The sequence below is a fragment of the Arachis stenosperma genome, chromosome 6 (assembly GCF_014773155.1).
Source record: "Arachis stenosperma cultivar V10309 chromosome 6, arast.V10309.gnm1.PFL2, whole genome shotgun sequence".
Taxonomy (NCBI): Eukaryota; Viridiplantae; Streptophyta; class Magnoliopsida; order Fabales; family Fabaceae; genus Arachis; species Arachis stenosperma.
Genome location: NC_080382.1, coordinates 25445340 through 25461680, shown reverse-complemented (window position 1 = coordinate 25461680; position 16341 = coordinate 25445340). Strand labels below are relative to the sequence as shown.

Genomic DNA, 16341 nt, shown 5'->3' with positions numbered 1-16341 from the left:
GGACTCTGAAGAGGAAACTAAGAGAAGCTAAATTACAATAATCCAGAGACAACCTTACAGAAATTTTTGAAAAGGAAGATGAGATGGCAGCCAAAAATAATAATGCAAGGAGGATGCTTGGTGACTATACTACACCTTACCAGTTTTTAACTGAGTTCTTGCAGATCTGTGAGACTGTTAAGACTAATGGAGTAGATCCTGAAGTCTACAGGCTCATGCTTTTCCCCTTTGCTGTAAGAGATAGAGCTAGAATATGGTTGGATTCACAACCTAAAGATAGCCTGGACTCATGGAATAAGCTGGTCGCGGCCTTCTTGGCTAAGTTCTTTCCTCCTCAAAAGCTGAGTAAGCTTAGAGTGGATGTTCAGACTTTCAAACAAAAAGATGGTGAATCCTTCTATGAAGCTTGGGAAAGATACAAGTAGATGACCAAAAGGTGTCCTTCTGACATGCTTTCAGAGTGGACCATTTTGGATATATTCTATTATGGTCTATCTGAGTTCTCCAAGATGTCATTGGACCATTCTGCAGGTGGATCCATTCACCTAAAGAAAATGCCTGCAGAAGCTCAAGAACTTATTGACATGGTTGCAAATAACCAGTTCATATACACTTCTGAGAGAAATTCCATGAACAATGGGACGCCTCAAAAGAAGGGAGTTCTTGAAATTGATGCTTTGAATGCCATATTGGCTCAGAACAAAATGTTGACTCAGCAAGTCAACATGATTTCTCAAAGTCTGAATGGATGGCAAAATGCATCTAACAGCACTAAAGAGGCATCTTCTGAAGAAGAAGCTTATGATCCTGAGAACCCTGCAATAGCAGAGGTAAATTATATGGGTGAACTGATGAGCGAATATTTTATACGCTTTTTGGGCATAATTTCATATAGATTTTAGCATGTTTTAATTATTTTTTATAGAATTTTATTAGTTTTCAAGCAAAAATCATATTTCTGGACTTTACTATGAGTTTGTGTGTTTTTCTGTGATTTCAGGTATTTTCTGGCTGAAATTGAGGGAGCTGAGAAAAAATATGATTTAGGCTGAAAAAGGACTGCTGATGTTGTTGGATTCTAACCTCCCTGCACTCGGAATGGATTTTTTTGAGCTACAGGAGTCCAATTGGCGCTCTCTTAATTGGGTTGAAAAGTAGACATCCAGGGCTTTTCAACAATATATAATAGTCCATACTTTGTGTGAAGATAGACGACGTAAACTGGCGTTCAACGCCAGTTCCATGTTGCAATCGGGAGTTCAGCGCCAGAAACACATCACGAACCAGAGTTGAACGCCAAAAACACGTTACAACTTGGCGTTCAACTCCAGAAACAGCCCAAGCATGTGAGAAGCTTAAGTCTCAGCCCCAGCACACACCAAGTGGGCCCCAGAAGTGGATTTCTGGACTATCCATCTTAGTTTACTCATTTTCTGTAAACCTAGGTTACTAGTTTAGTATTTAAACAACTTTTAGAGAATTATTTTGTATCTCATGACATTTTTTAGATATGAATTTTATACTCTTTGATGGCATGAGTCTCTAAACTCCATTGTTGGGGGTGAGGAGCTCTGCAGCGTCTCGATGAATAAATGCAATTATCTCTGTTTTCCATTCAAACACGCTTGTTCTTATCTAAGATGTTCATTCGCACTTCACCATGAAGAAGGTGATGATCCGTGACACTCATCACCTTCCTCAATCCATGAACGTGTGCCTGACAACCATCTCCATTCTACATTAGATTGAATGAGTATCTCTTAGATTCCTTAATCAGAATCTTCGTGGTATAAGCTAGAATTGATGGCGGCATTCATGAGAATCCGAAAAGTCTAAACCTTGTCTGTGGTATTCCGAGTAGGATTCAAGGATTGAATGGCTGTGACGAGCTTCAAACTCACGATTGTTGGGTGTAATGACAGACGTAAAAGAATTAATGGATTCTATTCCTACATGATCGAGAACCAACAGATGATTAGCCGTGCTGTGACAGAGCATTTGGACCATTTTCACTGAGAGGATGGGAAGTAGCCATTGACAACGGTGACACCCTACATACAGCTTGCCATGGAAGGAACCTTGCGTGTGTGAAGAGGAGTACAAGAGAAAAGCTGAAATAAAGAGACAAAGCATCTCCAAAACTCCAACATATTCTCCATTATTGCACAATAAGTATTTATTTTATGCCCTTTGACTTTTTACAATTAAAACGAAAGAACCCTATTGGCATCCTGACTAAGATCAACAAGATAACCATAGCTTGCTTCAAGCTAACAATCTCCGTGGGATTCGACCCTTGCTCACGTAAGGTATTACTTGGACGACCCAGTGCACTTGCTGGTTAGTTGTGCGAATTGCAAAAGTGTAATTGCAATTTCATGCACAAAGTTTTTGGCGCCGTTGCCGGGGATTGTTTGAGTTTGAACAACTAAAGGTTTATTTTGTTGCTTAGATTAGGAATAGAGTATTGTTGCTATAGAGTCATTAAATCTGAGTCCTTTATTTTCTTTTCAAAAATTTTCAAAATTATTATTTTTCTTTATCAATTTTCAATTTTTTTCGTGAGTTTAGTGTTTTGTTCTAAGTTTGGTGTCAATTGCATATTTTATATTTTCCTTTTAATTTTTCGAATTTGTGTTCTTCATTCTTCCTTGATCTTCAAGTTGTTCTTGTTTATTTTTCTTGTTTGATCTTTAGTTTTTCTTGTTCTGTGTCTTTTCTTATTTTTTTTGTGCTTTTCCAAAGCATTAGTCTTCCAAAAAAAAATATACCTCTTCAAAACAAGTGTTACATTTACAGCTCAATTGGCTAGAGCATTGGTTTATGTTCTTGGTAATTGGGTATCTTTTTTTTAAAATCTTTTTCAAAAATAATTTTTCTTTGATTGAATCTTGTGCTAAACTTTAAGTTTGGTGTGTATATTATTAATCTTTTTATAATTTTCGAAAATTTTATTGAAGTTTTCTAAAAATTTTAAGTTTGGTGTTCTTTCTTTTGTTCTTGTTGTTCTTGTGAATCTTCAAAGTGTTCTTGAGTCTTCTTTGTGTTTTGATCTTAAAATTTTAAGTTTGGTGTTCTTTGGTGTTTTTCCTCCGAAATTTTCGAAAACAAGGAGCATTAGATCTAAAAATTTTAAGTCTTGTGCCTTTTGTGTGTTTTTCTCTTTCATCATAAAATTTAAAATTCAAAAAAAATTTATCTTTTCTAACTATTTTTAAGCTACTTTTTCGAAATTTTTTTTACAAAAATTCAGATTTCAATTTCAAAATTTTTCAATTCTTATCCTTTTAAGATTTAAAATATATATATATATATATTTATCTTTTTCGAAAATATTCTAACCACTTTCTCTCTCCTCACTTTTTCGAATATCTTCATAAAATATTTTCTAATTTTAATTATATTTAATTTTTAATTTTCTTTTTTTATTTATTTTATTTTATTTTTATTTCGGTTTTTATTTTATTTTATTTTATTCTTTCAAAAATCAATTTTTTTTATAATAAATTAAATAAAATAAATCCAAGTCATCTCCCTTTCTCCATCATGGACCTAAGTGAAAATGAACAGTCCAGAAGGACTCTGGGATCATATGCTAACCCCACAACTGCTTCATATGGGAGTAGTATATGTATACCCTCCATTGGAGTTAGTAATTTTGAGTTGAATCCTCAGCTCATTATCATGGTGCAGCAAAGTTGTCAGTATTCCGGTCTTCCACAGGAAGAACCTACAGAGTTTCTGGCACAGTTTTTACAAATCGCTGATACAGTACATGATAAGGAAGTAGATCAGGATGTCTACAGATTGTTACTGTTTCCATTTGCTGTAAAAGACCAAGCTAAGAGGTGGTTAAATAACCAACCTAAGGACATCATAAAGACATGGAAACAGCTGTCAGAAAAATTTCTGAATCACTATTTTCCTCCAAAACGGATGACACAGCTAAGGCTGAGCATCCAAGGCTTCAAACAAGGAGATAATGAATCTCTTTATGATGATTGGGAGAGATACAGAGAGATGCTAAGAAAATGCCCCTCTGAAGTGTTTTCAGAGCGGGTGCAGTTAGACATCTTCTACTATGGGCTTACAGAAAGAGCTCAGATTTCTCTAGACCACTCAGCTGGTGGATCTATACACATGAGAAAGACAATAGAAGAAGCTCAAGAGCTTATTAATACAGTTGCCAGAAATCAGCATCTGTACCTAAGCAGTGAATCTTCCATGAAAGAAGAGGCTAAAACAGTAACTGCTGAACTCAGTCCTGCAGATCAAGCTACTGAATTCAATCATCAATTAGACTTTCTAACAAAATAGTTAGCCGAATTCAAGAAGATATTACAAGAAACAAGAATGGCTAATATGAATATGAAAGTACAGTTGAAGCAAACAAAACAGCAACTATCAAAACAAATAACAGAAGAGTGCCAAGCAGTTCAATTAAGAAGTGGAAAAACATTAAATACCTCACTTCAAGATAGGAGGAAGCCAAGAAATGAGCAAACCACCCAAAATCCATCTGAGGATAGTAAGAGCCCAGAAAGGAATAATTCTGGCGCTCAAACACCAGAAAATGGGTGGGAAGTTGGCGTTGAACGCCCAACCCATGCTCAGTTCTGGCGTTCAAACACCAGAAACAGGTAAGGAGTTGGCGTCTAACGCCACTCCAGCTTCCACTCCTGGCATTCAAATGCCAGTGGGGGATCAGACACATACAAGTGCTGATAATAACCCTTCTAAAAAGGTGTCCCAACCCACATCTGTAGGCAATAAACCTGCAGCAACTAAGGTTGAAGAATACAAAGCCAAAATGCCTTATCCTCAGAAACTCCGCCAAGCATAACAGGATAAGCAATTTGCCCGCTTTGCATACTATCTCAGGACTCTTGAAATAAAGATTCCGTTTGCAGAGGCACTTGAGCAAATACCCTCTTATGCTAAGGTCATGAAAGAGATCTTAAGTCATAAGAAGTATTGGAGGGAAACTGAAAAAGTTTACCTCACTGAAGAATACAGTGCAGTTATTCTGAAAAGCTTACCTGAGAAGCTTAAAGATCCCGGAAGCTTTATGATACCATGCACATTAGAGGGTACTTGTACCAAGCAAGCTCTTTGTGATATTGGGGCAAGTATCAACCTAATACCTGCATCTACTATCAAAAAGCTTGGGTTGACTGAAGAAGTCAAACCAACCCGGATATGTCTCCAACTTGCTGATGGCTCCATTAAATACCCATCAGGCGTGATTGAAGACATGATTGTCAAGGTTGGGCCATTCGCCTTTCCTACTGACTTTGTGGTGCTGGAAATAGAGGAGTACCAGAGTGCAACTCTCATTCTAGGAAGACCTTTCCTAGCAACTGGCCGAACCCTTATTGACGTCCAAAAAGGGGAAGTAACCCTGAGAGTCAATGAGGACGAGTTCAAGTTGAATGTTGTCAAAGCTATGCAGCATCCAGACACCCCAAATGACTGCATAAGCATTGATATTATTGACTCTCTGGTAAAAAAGGTCAATATGATTGAGAGTCTCGAATCAGAGCTAGAGGACATTTTTAAAGATGTTCAACCTGATCTGGAGGAATCAGAGAGAATAATAGAACCTCTGAAAATACCTCAGGAAGAGGAGAAACCTCCTAAACCCGAGCTCAAACCATTACCACCATCCCTGAAATATGTAATTCTGGGAGAAGGTGATACCTTCCCTGTGATTATAAGCTCTACCTTAGAGCCACAGGAAGAGAAAGCACTAATTCAAGTGCTAAGGACACACAAGACAGCTCTTGGGTGGTCCATCAGTGATCTTAAAGGCATTAGCCCAGCCAGATGCATGCACAAGATCCTATTGGAGGGTGACGCCAAGCCAGTGGTTTAACCACAAAGGCGGCTGAATCCAGCCATGAAGGAGGTGGTATAGAAGGAGGTCACTAAATTACTAAAGGCTGGGATTATTTATCCTATTTCTGATAGCCCCTGGGTAAGCCCTATCCAAGTCGTCCTTAAGAAGGGTGGCATGACAGTGGTCCATAATGAAAAAAATGAACTGGTTCCCACAAGGACAGTTACAGGGTGGCGTATGTGTATTGATTATAGAAGGCTCAATACAGCTACCAGAAATGATCATTTTCCTTTACCATTCATAGACCAAATGCTAGAAAGACTAGCAGGTCATGAATACTACTGCTTCCTGGATGGATATTTAGGTTATAATCAAATTGCAGTAGATCTGCAGGATCAAGAGAAAACAGCATTCACATGTCCATCTGGAGTATTTGCATACAGAAGGATGCCATTTGGTCTGTGCAATGCACCTGCAACCTTTCAAAGGTGCATGCTCTCAATTTTCTCTGATATGGTGGAAAAATTTTTGGAAGTCTTCATGGATGACTTTTCAGTATTTGGAGACTCATTCAGCTCCTATCTTGACCATCTAGCACTTGTTCTAAAGAGGTGCCAAGAGACTAACCTGGTTTTAAACTGGGAGAAATGTCACTTTATGGTGACTGAAGGAATTGTCCTTGGGCACAAAATTTCGAACAAGGGAATAGAGGTGGATCAAGCTAAGGTAGAGGTAATTGAAAAATTACCACCACCTGCCAATGTTAAGGCAATCAAAAGCTTTTTGGGGCATGCAGGATTTTATAGGAGGTTTATAAAGGATTTCTAAAAAATCGCCAAACCTCTAAGTAATCTGCTAGCTGCTGACACGCCATTTATCTTTGATAAGGAGTGTCTACAGGCATTTGAGACTCTGAAAGCTAAATTGGTCACAGCACCAATCATCTCTGCACCAAACTAGACATTACCATTTGAACTGATGTGCGATGCCAGTGACCATGCCATTGGTGCAGTGTTGGGACAAAGGCATGACAAGTTTCTGCATGTCATTTACTATGCCAGTCGTGTTTTAAATGATGCACAGAAGAACTACACAACCACAGAAAAAGAGCTACTTGCAGTGGTTTACGCCATTGACAAGTTCAGATCCTATTCAGTGGGATCAAAAGCGATTGTGTACACTGACCATGCTACTCTTAAATATCTACTCACAAAGCAGGATTCAAAACCCAGACTCATAAGATGGGTGTTGCTTCTGCAAGAGTTTGATATAGAAATAAGAGACAGAAAAGGGACAGAGAATCAAGTAGCAGATCACCTGTCCCGAATAGAACCAGTAGAAGGGGCGTCCCTCCCTCTTACTAAGATCTCTGAAAACTTTTCGGATGAGCAACTCTTTGCCATCCAGGAAGTGCCATGGCTTGCAGACATTGCAAACTACAAGGCAGTGAGATTCATACCCAAAGAGTACAGTAGGCAGCAATAAAAAAAGTTAATCACGGATGCAAAGTACTATCTTTGGGATGTACCATATCTCTTCAAGAGATGTGCAGACGGAGTAATCCGTAGATGTGTGCCTAAAGAAGAAGCACAGAAGATCCTCTGGCATTGCCATGGATCACAGTATGGAGGACATTTTGGAAGTGAGTGAATAGCCACAAGAGTCCTCCAATGTGGCTTCTACTGGCCTACTCTCTATAAAGACTCCCGAGTGTTTGTACTTAACTGTGACAGTTGCCAAAGATTTGGCAATCTACCTCACAGTTATGCCATGCCTCAACAAGGGATCTTGGAGATTGAGTTGTTTGATGTATGGGGTATTGACTTCATGGGGCCTTTCCCACCATCATACTCAAACACTTACATTCTAGTGGCAGTGGATTATGTATCCAAATGGGTGGAAGCTATTGCAACACCCACTAATGACACTAAGATAGTGCTAAAATTCCTCCAGAAACACATCTTCAGCAGATTTGGTACCCCTAGAGTATTAATCAGTGATGGGGGCACTCATTTCTGCAATAAACAGCTTTACTCTGCTTTGGTTCGTTATGGAGTTAGCCACAGGGTAGCCACTCTATATCATCCACAGACAAATGGGCAAGCTGAAGTTTCTAACAGAGAACTTAAAAGAATCCTGGAACGGACTATGATTAACCGTAGAAGGGATTGGGCAAGAAGCTTGGATGATACTCTGTGGGCATACAAAACAGCATTCAAGACCCCTATAGGGACCTCTCCATACCAGCTTGTGTATGGAAATGCATGTCACTTTCCAGTGGAACTGGAATATAAGGCCTACTGGGCTACCAGATTCCTAAACCTTGATGCCAAGTTAGCTGGAGAAAAACGATTGCTTCAGTTAAATGAGCTAGAGGAATTTAGACTCAATGCTTTCGAGAATGCAAAAATTTACAAAGAGAAAGTAAAAAGATAGCATGATAAGAAACTGTCATCCAGAGTCTTTGAGCCAGGGCAGAAAGTTCTACTATTTAATTCTAGGCTCAGATTATTCCCCGGGAAATTGAAATCCCGGTGGAGAGGACCATATGTGATTACAAGTGTGTCACCATATGGATACGTAGAGCTTCAGGATAATGAGTCTAACAAAAAGTTCATTGTTAATGGATAGAGAGTTAAACATTATCTCGAAAGCAATTTTGAGCAAGAATGCTCAAAACTGAGACTTGATTAAAGCCCAGTAATAATCCAGCTAAAGACAATAAAGAAGCGCTTGCTGGGAGGTAACCCAGCCATTTACAAAGTTTATTTGTTAATTAATTGATTTTTATAGGTATATGTCAAGTATCTTCAAGTTAAAACAGCAATTGCTTGAGTTCACAGAGTTATAGAAGGATTCAAAGGATAAAAACAGCAAATGGAAGCTCACTGGTGCGAAAACGCCAGTAAAAGCTGTTTTGGGCATTAAACGCCCAAAAGAAGCACCTTCTGGGTGTTGAACGCCAGAAAGAAGCACCTTCTGTGCGTTCAACGCCAGATTTACAGCATCATGGGCGTTCAGAAAAATGCCCAGTAACGAAGGAGTTCCTGACGTTCAACGTCAGAAAGAAGCAACAGCTGGGCATTGAATGCCCAGGAGAAGCATCGTTTGGGTGTTAAACGCCCAAAACATGCAGCGTTTGGGCGTTAAACGCCCAAAACATGCAGCGTTTGGGCGTTTAACGCCAGGATGGTGGGTAGGAGATAAATTCGTTTTTTTTCACAAATTTTTAATTTTTTTGTTTCTGGTGCACGAAATTGTGATTCATATGTTATTGCATTTTGTAAAATTCATTGCTTTTTCTTTCCCTGGCAATGGCGCCAAAAACTTGGTGTCAATGCCATGGTTCACAACTTCGCACAACTAATCAGCAAGTGCACTGGGTCGTCCAAGTAATACCTTACGTGAGTAAGGGTCGATCCCACAGAGATTGTTGGTATAAAGCAAGCTATGGTCATCTTGTAAATCTCAGTCAGGCTTATCCATATGGTTATGGGAGATTAGATAATTAAAAGATAAATAAAATAGGATAGAAAACTTATGTAAATTAATGGTGGGAATTTCAGATAAGTGCCATGGAGATGAATTGTCCCTTTTGGATCTCTGCTTTCCTACTACCTTCCTTCAATCCTTCTTACTCCTTTCCATGGCAAGCTGTATGTAGGGCATCACTGTTGTCAATGGCTACATCCCATCCTCTCAGTGAAAAAGGTCCAAATGCTCTGTCACAGCACGGCTAATCATCTGTCGGTTCTCAATCAGGTTGGAGTAGAATCCAGTGATTCTTTTGCGTCTGTCACTAACGCCCAGCCTTCAGGAGTTTGAAGCTCGTCACAGTCATTCAATCTTGGAATCCTACTCGGAATACCACAGACAAGGTTAGACTTTCCAGATTCCCATGAATGCCGCCATCAATTCTAGCTTATACCACGAAGATTCTGATTAAGGAATCCAAGAGATATGCGCCCGGCCTAAGGTAGAACGGAAGTGGTTGTCAATCACGCGCGTTCATAGATGAGAATGATGATGAGTGTCACAGATCATCACATTCATCAAGTTGAAGTGCAACGAATATCTTAGAACAGGAATAAATCAAATTGGATAGAAAATAATAGTAATTGCATTGAAACTTGAGGTACAACAGAGCTCCACACCCTTAATCTATGGTGTGTAGAAACTCCACCGTTGAAAATACATAAGTGAGAGGTCCAGGCATGGCCGAATGGCCAGCCCCTTGAATGATTAAAAGACTGAATGGCCAAAAGATGACTAATATACTAGTAAAAAGTCCTATTTATAATAAACTAGCTACTAGGGTTTACAGAAGTAAGTAATTGATGCATAAATCCACTTCCAGGGCCCACTTGGTGTATGTTTGGGCTGAGCTTGATCTATCCACGAGCTGAGGCTTCTTTTGGAGTTGAACGCCAAGTTGTAACGTGTTTTGGGCGTTCAACTCTGGGTCGTGACGTGTTTCTGGCGTTTGACTCCAGACAGCAACATGGAACTGGCGTTGAGCGCCAGTTTACGTCGTCAATTCCCGAATAAAGTATGGACTATTATATATTGCTGGAAAGCTCTGGCTGTCTACTTTCCAACGCCGTTGCGAGCGCCATTTGGAGTTCTGTAGCTCCAGAAAATCCATTTCGAGTGCAGGGAGGTCAGAATCCAACAGCATCAGCAGTCCTTTGTCAGCCTTACTTTCAGAGTTTTGCTCAGGTCCCTCAATTTCAGCCAGAATTTACCTGAAATTATAGAAAAACACACAAACTCCTAGTAAAGTCCAGAAATGTGAATTTAACATAAAAACTAATGAAAACATCCCTAAAAGTAACTAGATCATACTAAAAACTACCTAAAACCAATGCCAAAAAGCGTATAAATTATCCGCTCATCAGTTTCTATTCATGATTTCTTGCATAAACACGTTCCAAATTCTCATCCTTCAATTCCAAAAATTTTAATCCTAATTTCTAAAAACCCTAATTTCTAAAATCCCTTTTTTCAAAAATATCAAATGTATCTTAGTTCATAAACACAAATTTTTTCCAGTCCAATCCAACTCTTTTCTCAAAATTTTTCAAAACTCAAATTATCTTTTAAAATCATTTTCAAAATAAAAATTCAAATTTATCTTTTTCAAATATCATTCACAACTTTTTATTTTTAAATTATATCTTTTTCTTATCATATTTATCTTTCATAAATCATGTCTTCTATCTTATCTTTTTAAAAAAATTTTTTCGAAACTGGTGCACGAAATTGTGATTATCAATGGCGCCATCAACATGGTACGGTCAATTACAATCTCAACTCTTTATCACAACTTCGCACAACTATCCAGTAAGTGCACTGGGTCGTCCAAGTAATAAACCTTACGCGAGTAAGGGTCGATCCCACGGAGATTGTTTGTATGAAGCAAGCTATGGTCATCTTGTAAATCTCAGTCAGGCAGATTCAAATGGTTATGGATGATTTATGAATAAAGCATAAAGTAAAGATAGAGATACTTATGTAATTCATTGGTGAGAACTTTAGATAAGCGTATGGAGATGCTTTGTCCCTTCTTGTGCCAGTTCCGGCGTTTAACGCCGGGCATTCTTGAGCTGATTTAGAACGCCGGTTTGGGCCATCAAATCTCAGGCAAATTATGGACTATTATACATTGCGGGAAAGCCCAGGATGTCTACCTTCCAACGCTGTTGAGAGCGCACCAATTGGGCTTCTGTAGCTCCAGAAAATTCACTTCGAGTGCAGGGAGGTCAGAATCCAACAGCATCTGCAGTCCTTTTCAGCCTCTGAATCAGATTTTTGCTCAGGTCCCTCAATTTCAGCCAGAAAATACCTGAAATCACAGAAAAACACACAAACTCATAGTAAAGTCCAGAAAAGTGAATTTTAACTAAAAACTAATAAAAATATACTAAAAACTAACTAAAACATACTAAAAGCATACTAAAAACAATGCCAAAAAGCGTATAAATTATCCGCTCATCACAACACCAAACTTAAATTGTTGCTTATCCCCAAGCAACTGGAAATCAAATAAGATAAAAAGAAGAGAATATGCAATGAATTCCAAAAACATCTATGAAGATCAGTATCAATTAGATGAGCGGGGCTTTTAGCTTTTTGCCTCTGAACAGTTTTGGCATCTCACTTTATCCTTTGAAATTCAGAATGATTGGCTTCTATAGGAACTCAGAATCCAGATAGTGTTATTGATTCTCCTAGTTAAGTATGATGATTCTTGAACACAGCTACTTAATGAGTCTTGGCCGTGGCCCAAAGCACTCTGTCTTCCAGTATTACCACCAGATACATACATGCCACAGACACATAATTGGGTGAACCTTTTCAGATTGTGGCTCAGCTTTGCTAGAGTCCCCAATTAGAGGTGTCCAGGGTTCTTAAGCACACTCTTTTTGCCTTGGATCACAACTTTATTAATTTTTTTCTTTTTCGTTTTTTTTTGTTTTTCTCTCTCTTTTTTTTGTATTCACTGCTTTTTCTTGCTTCAAGAATCATTTTTATGATTTTTCAGATCCTCAGTAACGTGTCTCCTTTTTCATCATTCTTTCAAGATCCAACCATTCATGAATAACAAATTCAAAAGACATATGCACTGTTTAAGCATACATTCAGAAAACAAAAGTATTGCCACCACATCAAAATAATTAATCTGTTATAAAATTCAAAATTCATGCAATTTTTTTCTTTTTCAATTAAGAACATTTTTCATTCAAGAAAGGTGATGGATTCATAGGACATTTATAACTTTAAGGCATAGACACTAAGACACTAATGATCATGAGACACAGACATAGATAAACATAAGCATTAAAATTCGAAAAACAGAAAAATAAAGACCAAGGAAATTAAAGAACGGGTCCACCTTAGTGATGGCAGCTTGTTCTTCCTCTTGAAGATCTTATGAAGTGCTTGAGCTCCTCAATGTCTCTTCCTTGCCTTTGTTGTTCCTCTCTCATGATTCTTTGATCTTCTCTAATTTCATGGAGGAGAATGGAATGTTCTTGGTGCTCCACCCTTAGTTGTCCCATGTTGGAACTCAATTCTCCTAGGGAGGTGTTGATTTGCTCCCAATAGTTTTGTGGAGGAAAGTGCATCCCTTGAGGCATCTCAGGGATTTCATGATGAGTGGGATCTCTTGTTTGCTCCATCCTTTTCTTAGTGATGGTCTTGTCCTCATCAATGAGGATGTCTCCCTCTATGTCAACTCCAACTGAATAACAGAGGTGACAAATGAGATGAGGAAAGGCTAACCTTGCCAAGGTAGAGGACTTGTCCGCCACCTTATAAAGTTCTTGGGATATGTCCTCATGAACTTTTACTTCCTCTCCAATTATGATGCTATGAATCATGATAGCCCGGTCTATAGTAACTTCGGACCGGTTGCTAGTGGGAATGATTGAGCGTTGGATAAACTCCAACCATCCCCTAGCCACGGGCTTGAGGTCATGCCTTCTGATGCCAAGGCATCTTAGGCTAGTTTCACTAGCATTTTTCTGTTAGTTTTAGTTGTTTTATGCATTTTCTTGAGCTTAAAGTAACCAAGAATGGTTAAATGAATAACAAAGCAATGAACCATCCAAACAGTATGATTTTGATGCAAATTCCATGAGTTTTTAGTTATATTACTTGAATGCTATGAATGGAAGATTTCTCATGAAATTTTGCAAGACTTTGATGCAGTTGTTTGGATGATTTCAGGGAAGAAGAGGCTAGGCAAGGAAGCAACAAAATCAATAAAGGAAGCTTGAATATCACATGTGGAGTTTAAGCTCCAGTTTAAGCTCCAGTTTAAGCTCCAGTTTAAGCTTAAACTGGAGCTTAAACGCCAAAATCATGAAAGCTGAGGAAAAGCTGAAAGTGGCGTTTAACCTCCAGTTTAACCTTAAACTGGAAGTTAAACGCCAGAAATGAGAAATGCACCAGGGAGCCATTTCCACGTTTAAGCTTCAGTTTAACCTTAAACTGAAGCTTAAACGTGTTCGACCAAAAACCACACTCCAGGGTTGCTTTCCTCATTTCCACGTTTAAGCTCCAGTTTAAGCTTAAACTGGAGCATAAACGTGTTCGACCATTCTCCTCCAGGGTTGCTTTCTTCATTTCCACGTTTAAGCTTCAGTTTAACCTGAAACTGAAGCTTAAACGTGTTCGACAATTCCACACTCCAGGGTTGCTTTCTTCCATTTCCACGTTTAAGCTTCAGTTTAACCTTAAACTGAAGCTTAAACGTGCTTGAATTATACCACCTCCAGGAGTGTCCAACGTTTAAGTTGCAGTTTAAGCTTAAACTGCAACTTAAACGCCACTATTTGAAAAGGTTTCTGGGCCAAAGATATTGCAGTTTAAGTTAGCATTTGAGCACAAACATTAACTTAAACGTACTCTGGTATGAAACCCAATTGAATATCATGGTTTATGGGATTGGGCCTGAAGAATTGATGAGTCTGGAATTTCAATTTGTTGAGTCATGTGTGATTACTTGATTATCACTAAGTTGGCTCAATGAATGTTACAGAATTGGATCAGCAGCCTCATCAGGATTATGGATCATAAACCCAAAGCAAAAGGAAATCAGGGAAAGGCCTCAAAGCCCAAGAAACACAACAGAAGCTCAATTTAGAAAGTGTATAAATAGGATAGAATTTAAGTTAGTGGGGGACGGAAGAGAACTTTTGGGGGATCATTTTTCTAGTTTTCATACTTTTTGTAATTGAATTCAGAGCTATGACTCACTAAACCCCCTTTCATTGGGTTAGGGAGCTCTATTGTAATTCAATGAATCAATAAGAGTTTTTATCTTCTTCTTCAATCTTTTCTCTTGAATTTTGTTAGAAAGCTTCTCGATCTAATTCCATTGGTTAGTTGTCTTGGAAAAGAAACTATCCATAATTGGAATCCTTCGGAACCTTGGGAAAGAAATGGAGGATTCATGCTAGAGAAGCTTTCTCACAGTGAATTGGATTGGGGTTTGGATGGATATTGTGACATGTAATCCTACCAAATTGTGGTTCATGAAACTGTGTGGTATAATCAGTGATCGAGCATCATCTCTTCTTATGAACATTTAAACCAAGGGATTGGGAATTTGTTTATTTTTAGAGAGAATTGGTGAGCCAAGGGATTGGGATCCAATCATATAAGATTGCCAAGCAAAATTCAATGAATGCATTGGTTGAGGAAGGGATAAAAATGTTTTGATTCGGAGATCTCAATATCTCCTGAAACCCAATGAATTCCCCATTTCTGATCTACCACTTTCTCTTTACATTCTGCAATTAAATTCATGCAATCACCCCGATCCCCTTTTAATTTTAGCAATTTAGCTTCTAGCTCTTTAATTCATGCAATTTAAGATTCCGCAAATTTCAATTTCTTGCCATTTACGTTTTCCGCCAATTTTACATTCCGCAATTCTCATCTAAATCTTGATTCCGCTCAACTAGAACACACTTCTAATCTGAATTGCTCACTCAACCAATCCTTGTGGGATTCGACCTCACTCTATTGTGAGTTTTTACTTGACGATAACCGGTGCACTTGCCGGAAGGAATTTTTGCCGATCGTGCAATTTCCTAAAATCGTAGCTATCAAGTTTATGGCTATCAAGTTTATGGCGCCGTTGCCGGGGATTGGTTTTCGATTGACAATTCTCAAATTGGAAGTTAACTAGATTGAGCATTTTTCTTGTTTTGTTAATTCAGTTCAAGTTACTTGTTGAATTTTAATTTTTGCACTCTGTTACTTGCTTTCTTTCTTTATGCCTTTAAATTCAAGCAACTAACTCACTGACTCACTAACTATTTGAATTAATTCCTCAACTGCTCTAACCATACTCTTCCATTAACCAAGAGTATTTCACTTGTTTGTTGCCTGTGCTGTGTTCTTGTATGACAGGTAGGAGAAGAGAGATATCAACTCATCCATATACCGAACCAGAGAGGACCCTTCATAGACTTAGAAGGGAAGCAAGAGGGAAGAGAGTACTGGGAGAAGAAGAATCTGAAGGAGAATCTGAGGACAATTTTGAGGAAGCTCTAGATCTCAACATGGATAGAGAAGTTCACAACCATGAGAGAGCTGATGGAAACAATGCCATTCCCGAGAGGAGGGTTCTTGGTTCATACATAAACCCAACCTCTGGGAATTGTGGTAGCAACATTCAGAAACCACGCATTCAGGCCAACAATTTTGAACTCAAACCACAGCTAATATCACTGGTGGAGAATCATTGTTCATTTGGTGGGAGTGCTAATGAAGATCCAAACCAACATCTCACAAAATTCCTGAGAATTTGCGACACTGTGAAGTCCAATGGAGTCCAGGAAGATGCCTATAAACTGCTCTTGTTCCCATTTTCACTTAGGGACAAGGCAGCTAAGTGGCTGGAATCATTCCCAAGGGGGAGCCTAACAACCTGGGATGAGGTGGAAAGCAAGTTTCTGGCACGTTTCTACCCCCCACAAAAGGTCAAT

The 16341-nt window shown here is 38.7% G+C and overlaps 1 non-coding gene across 1 annotated transcript; it reads right to left on the bottom strand.

Annotated features, from left to right (window-relative positions):
• Window positions 1-347: 347 nt before the first annotated feature.
• LOC130937093 (small nucleolar RNA R71) lies at window positions 348-455 on the bottom strand. The gene has a single exon (XR_009068327.1). It is a non-coding gene; the product is annotated as a small nucleolar RNA R71 (small nucleolar RNA).
• Window positions 456-16341: the final 15886 nt, after the last annotated feature.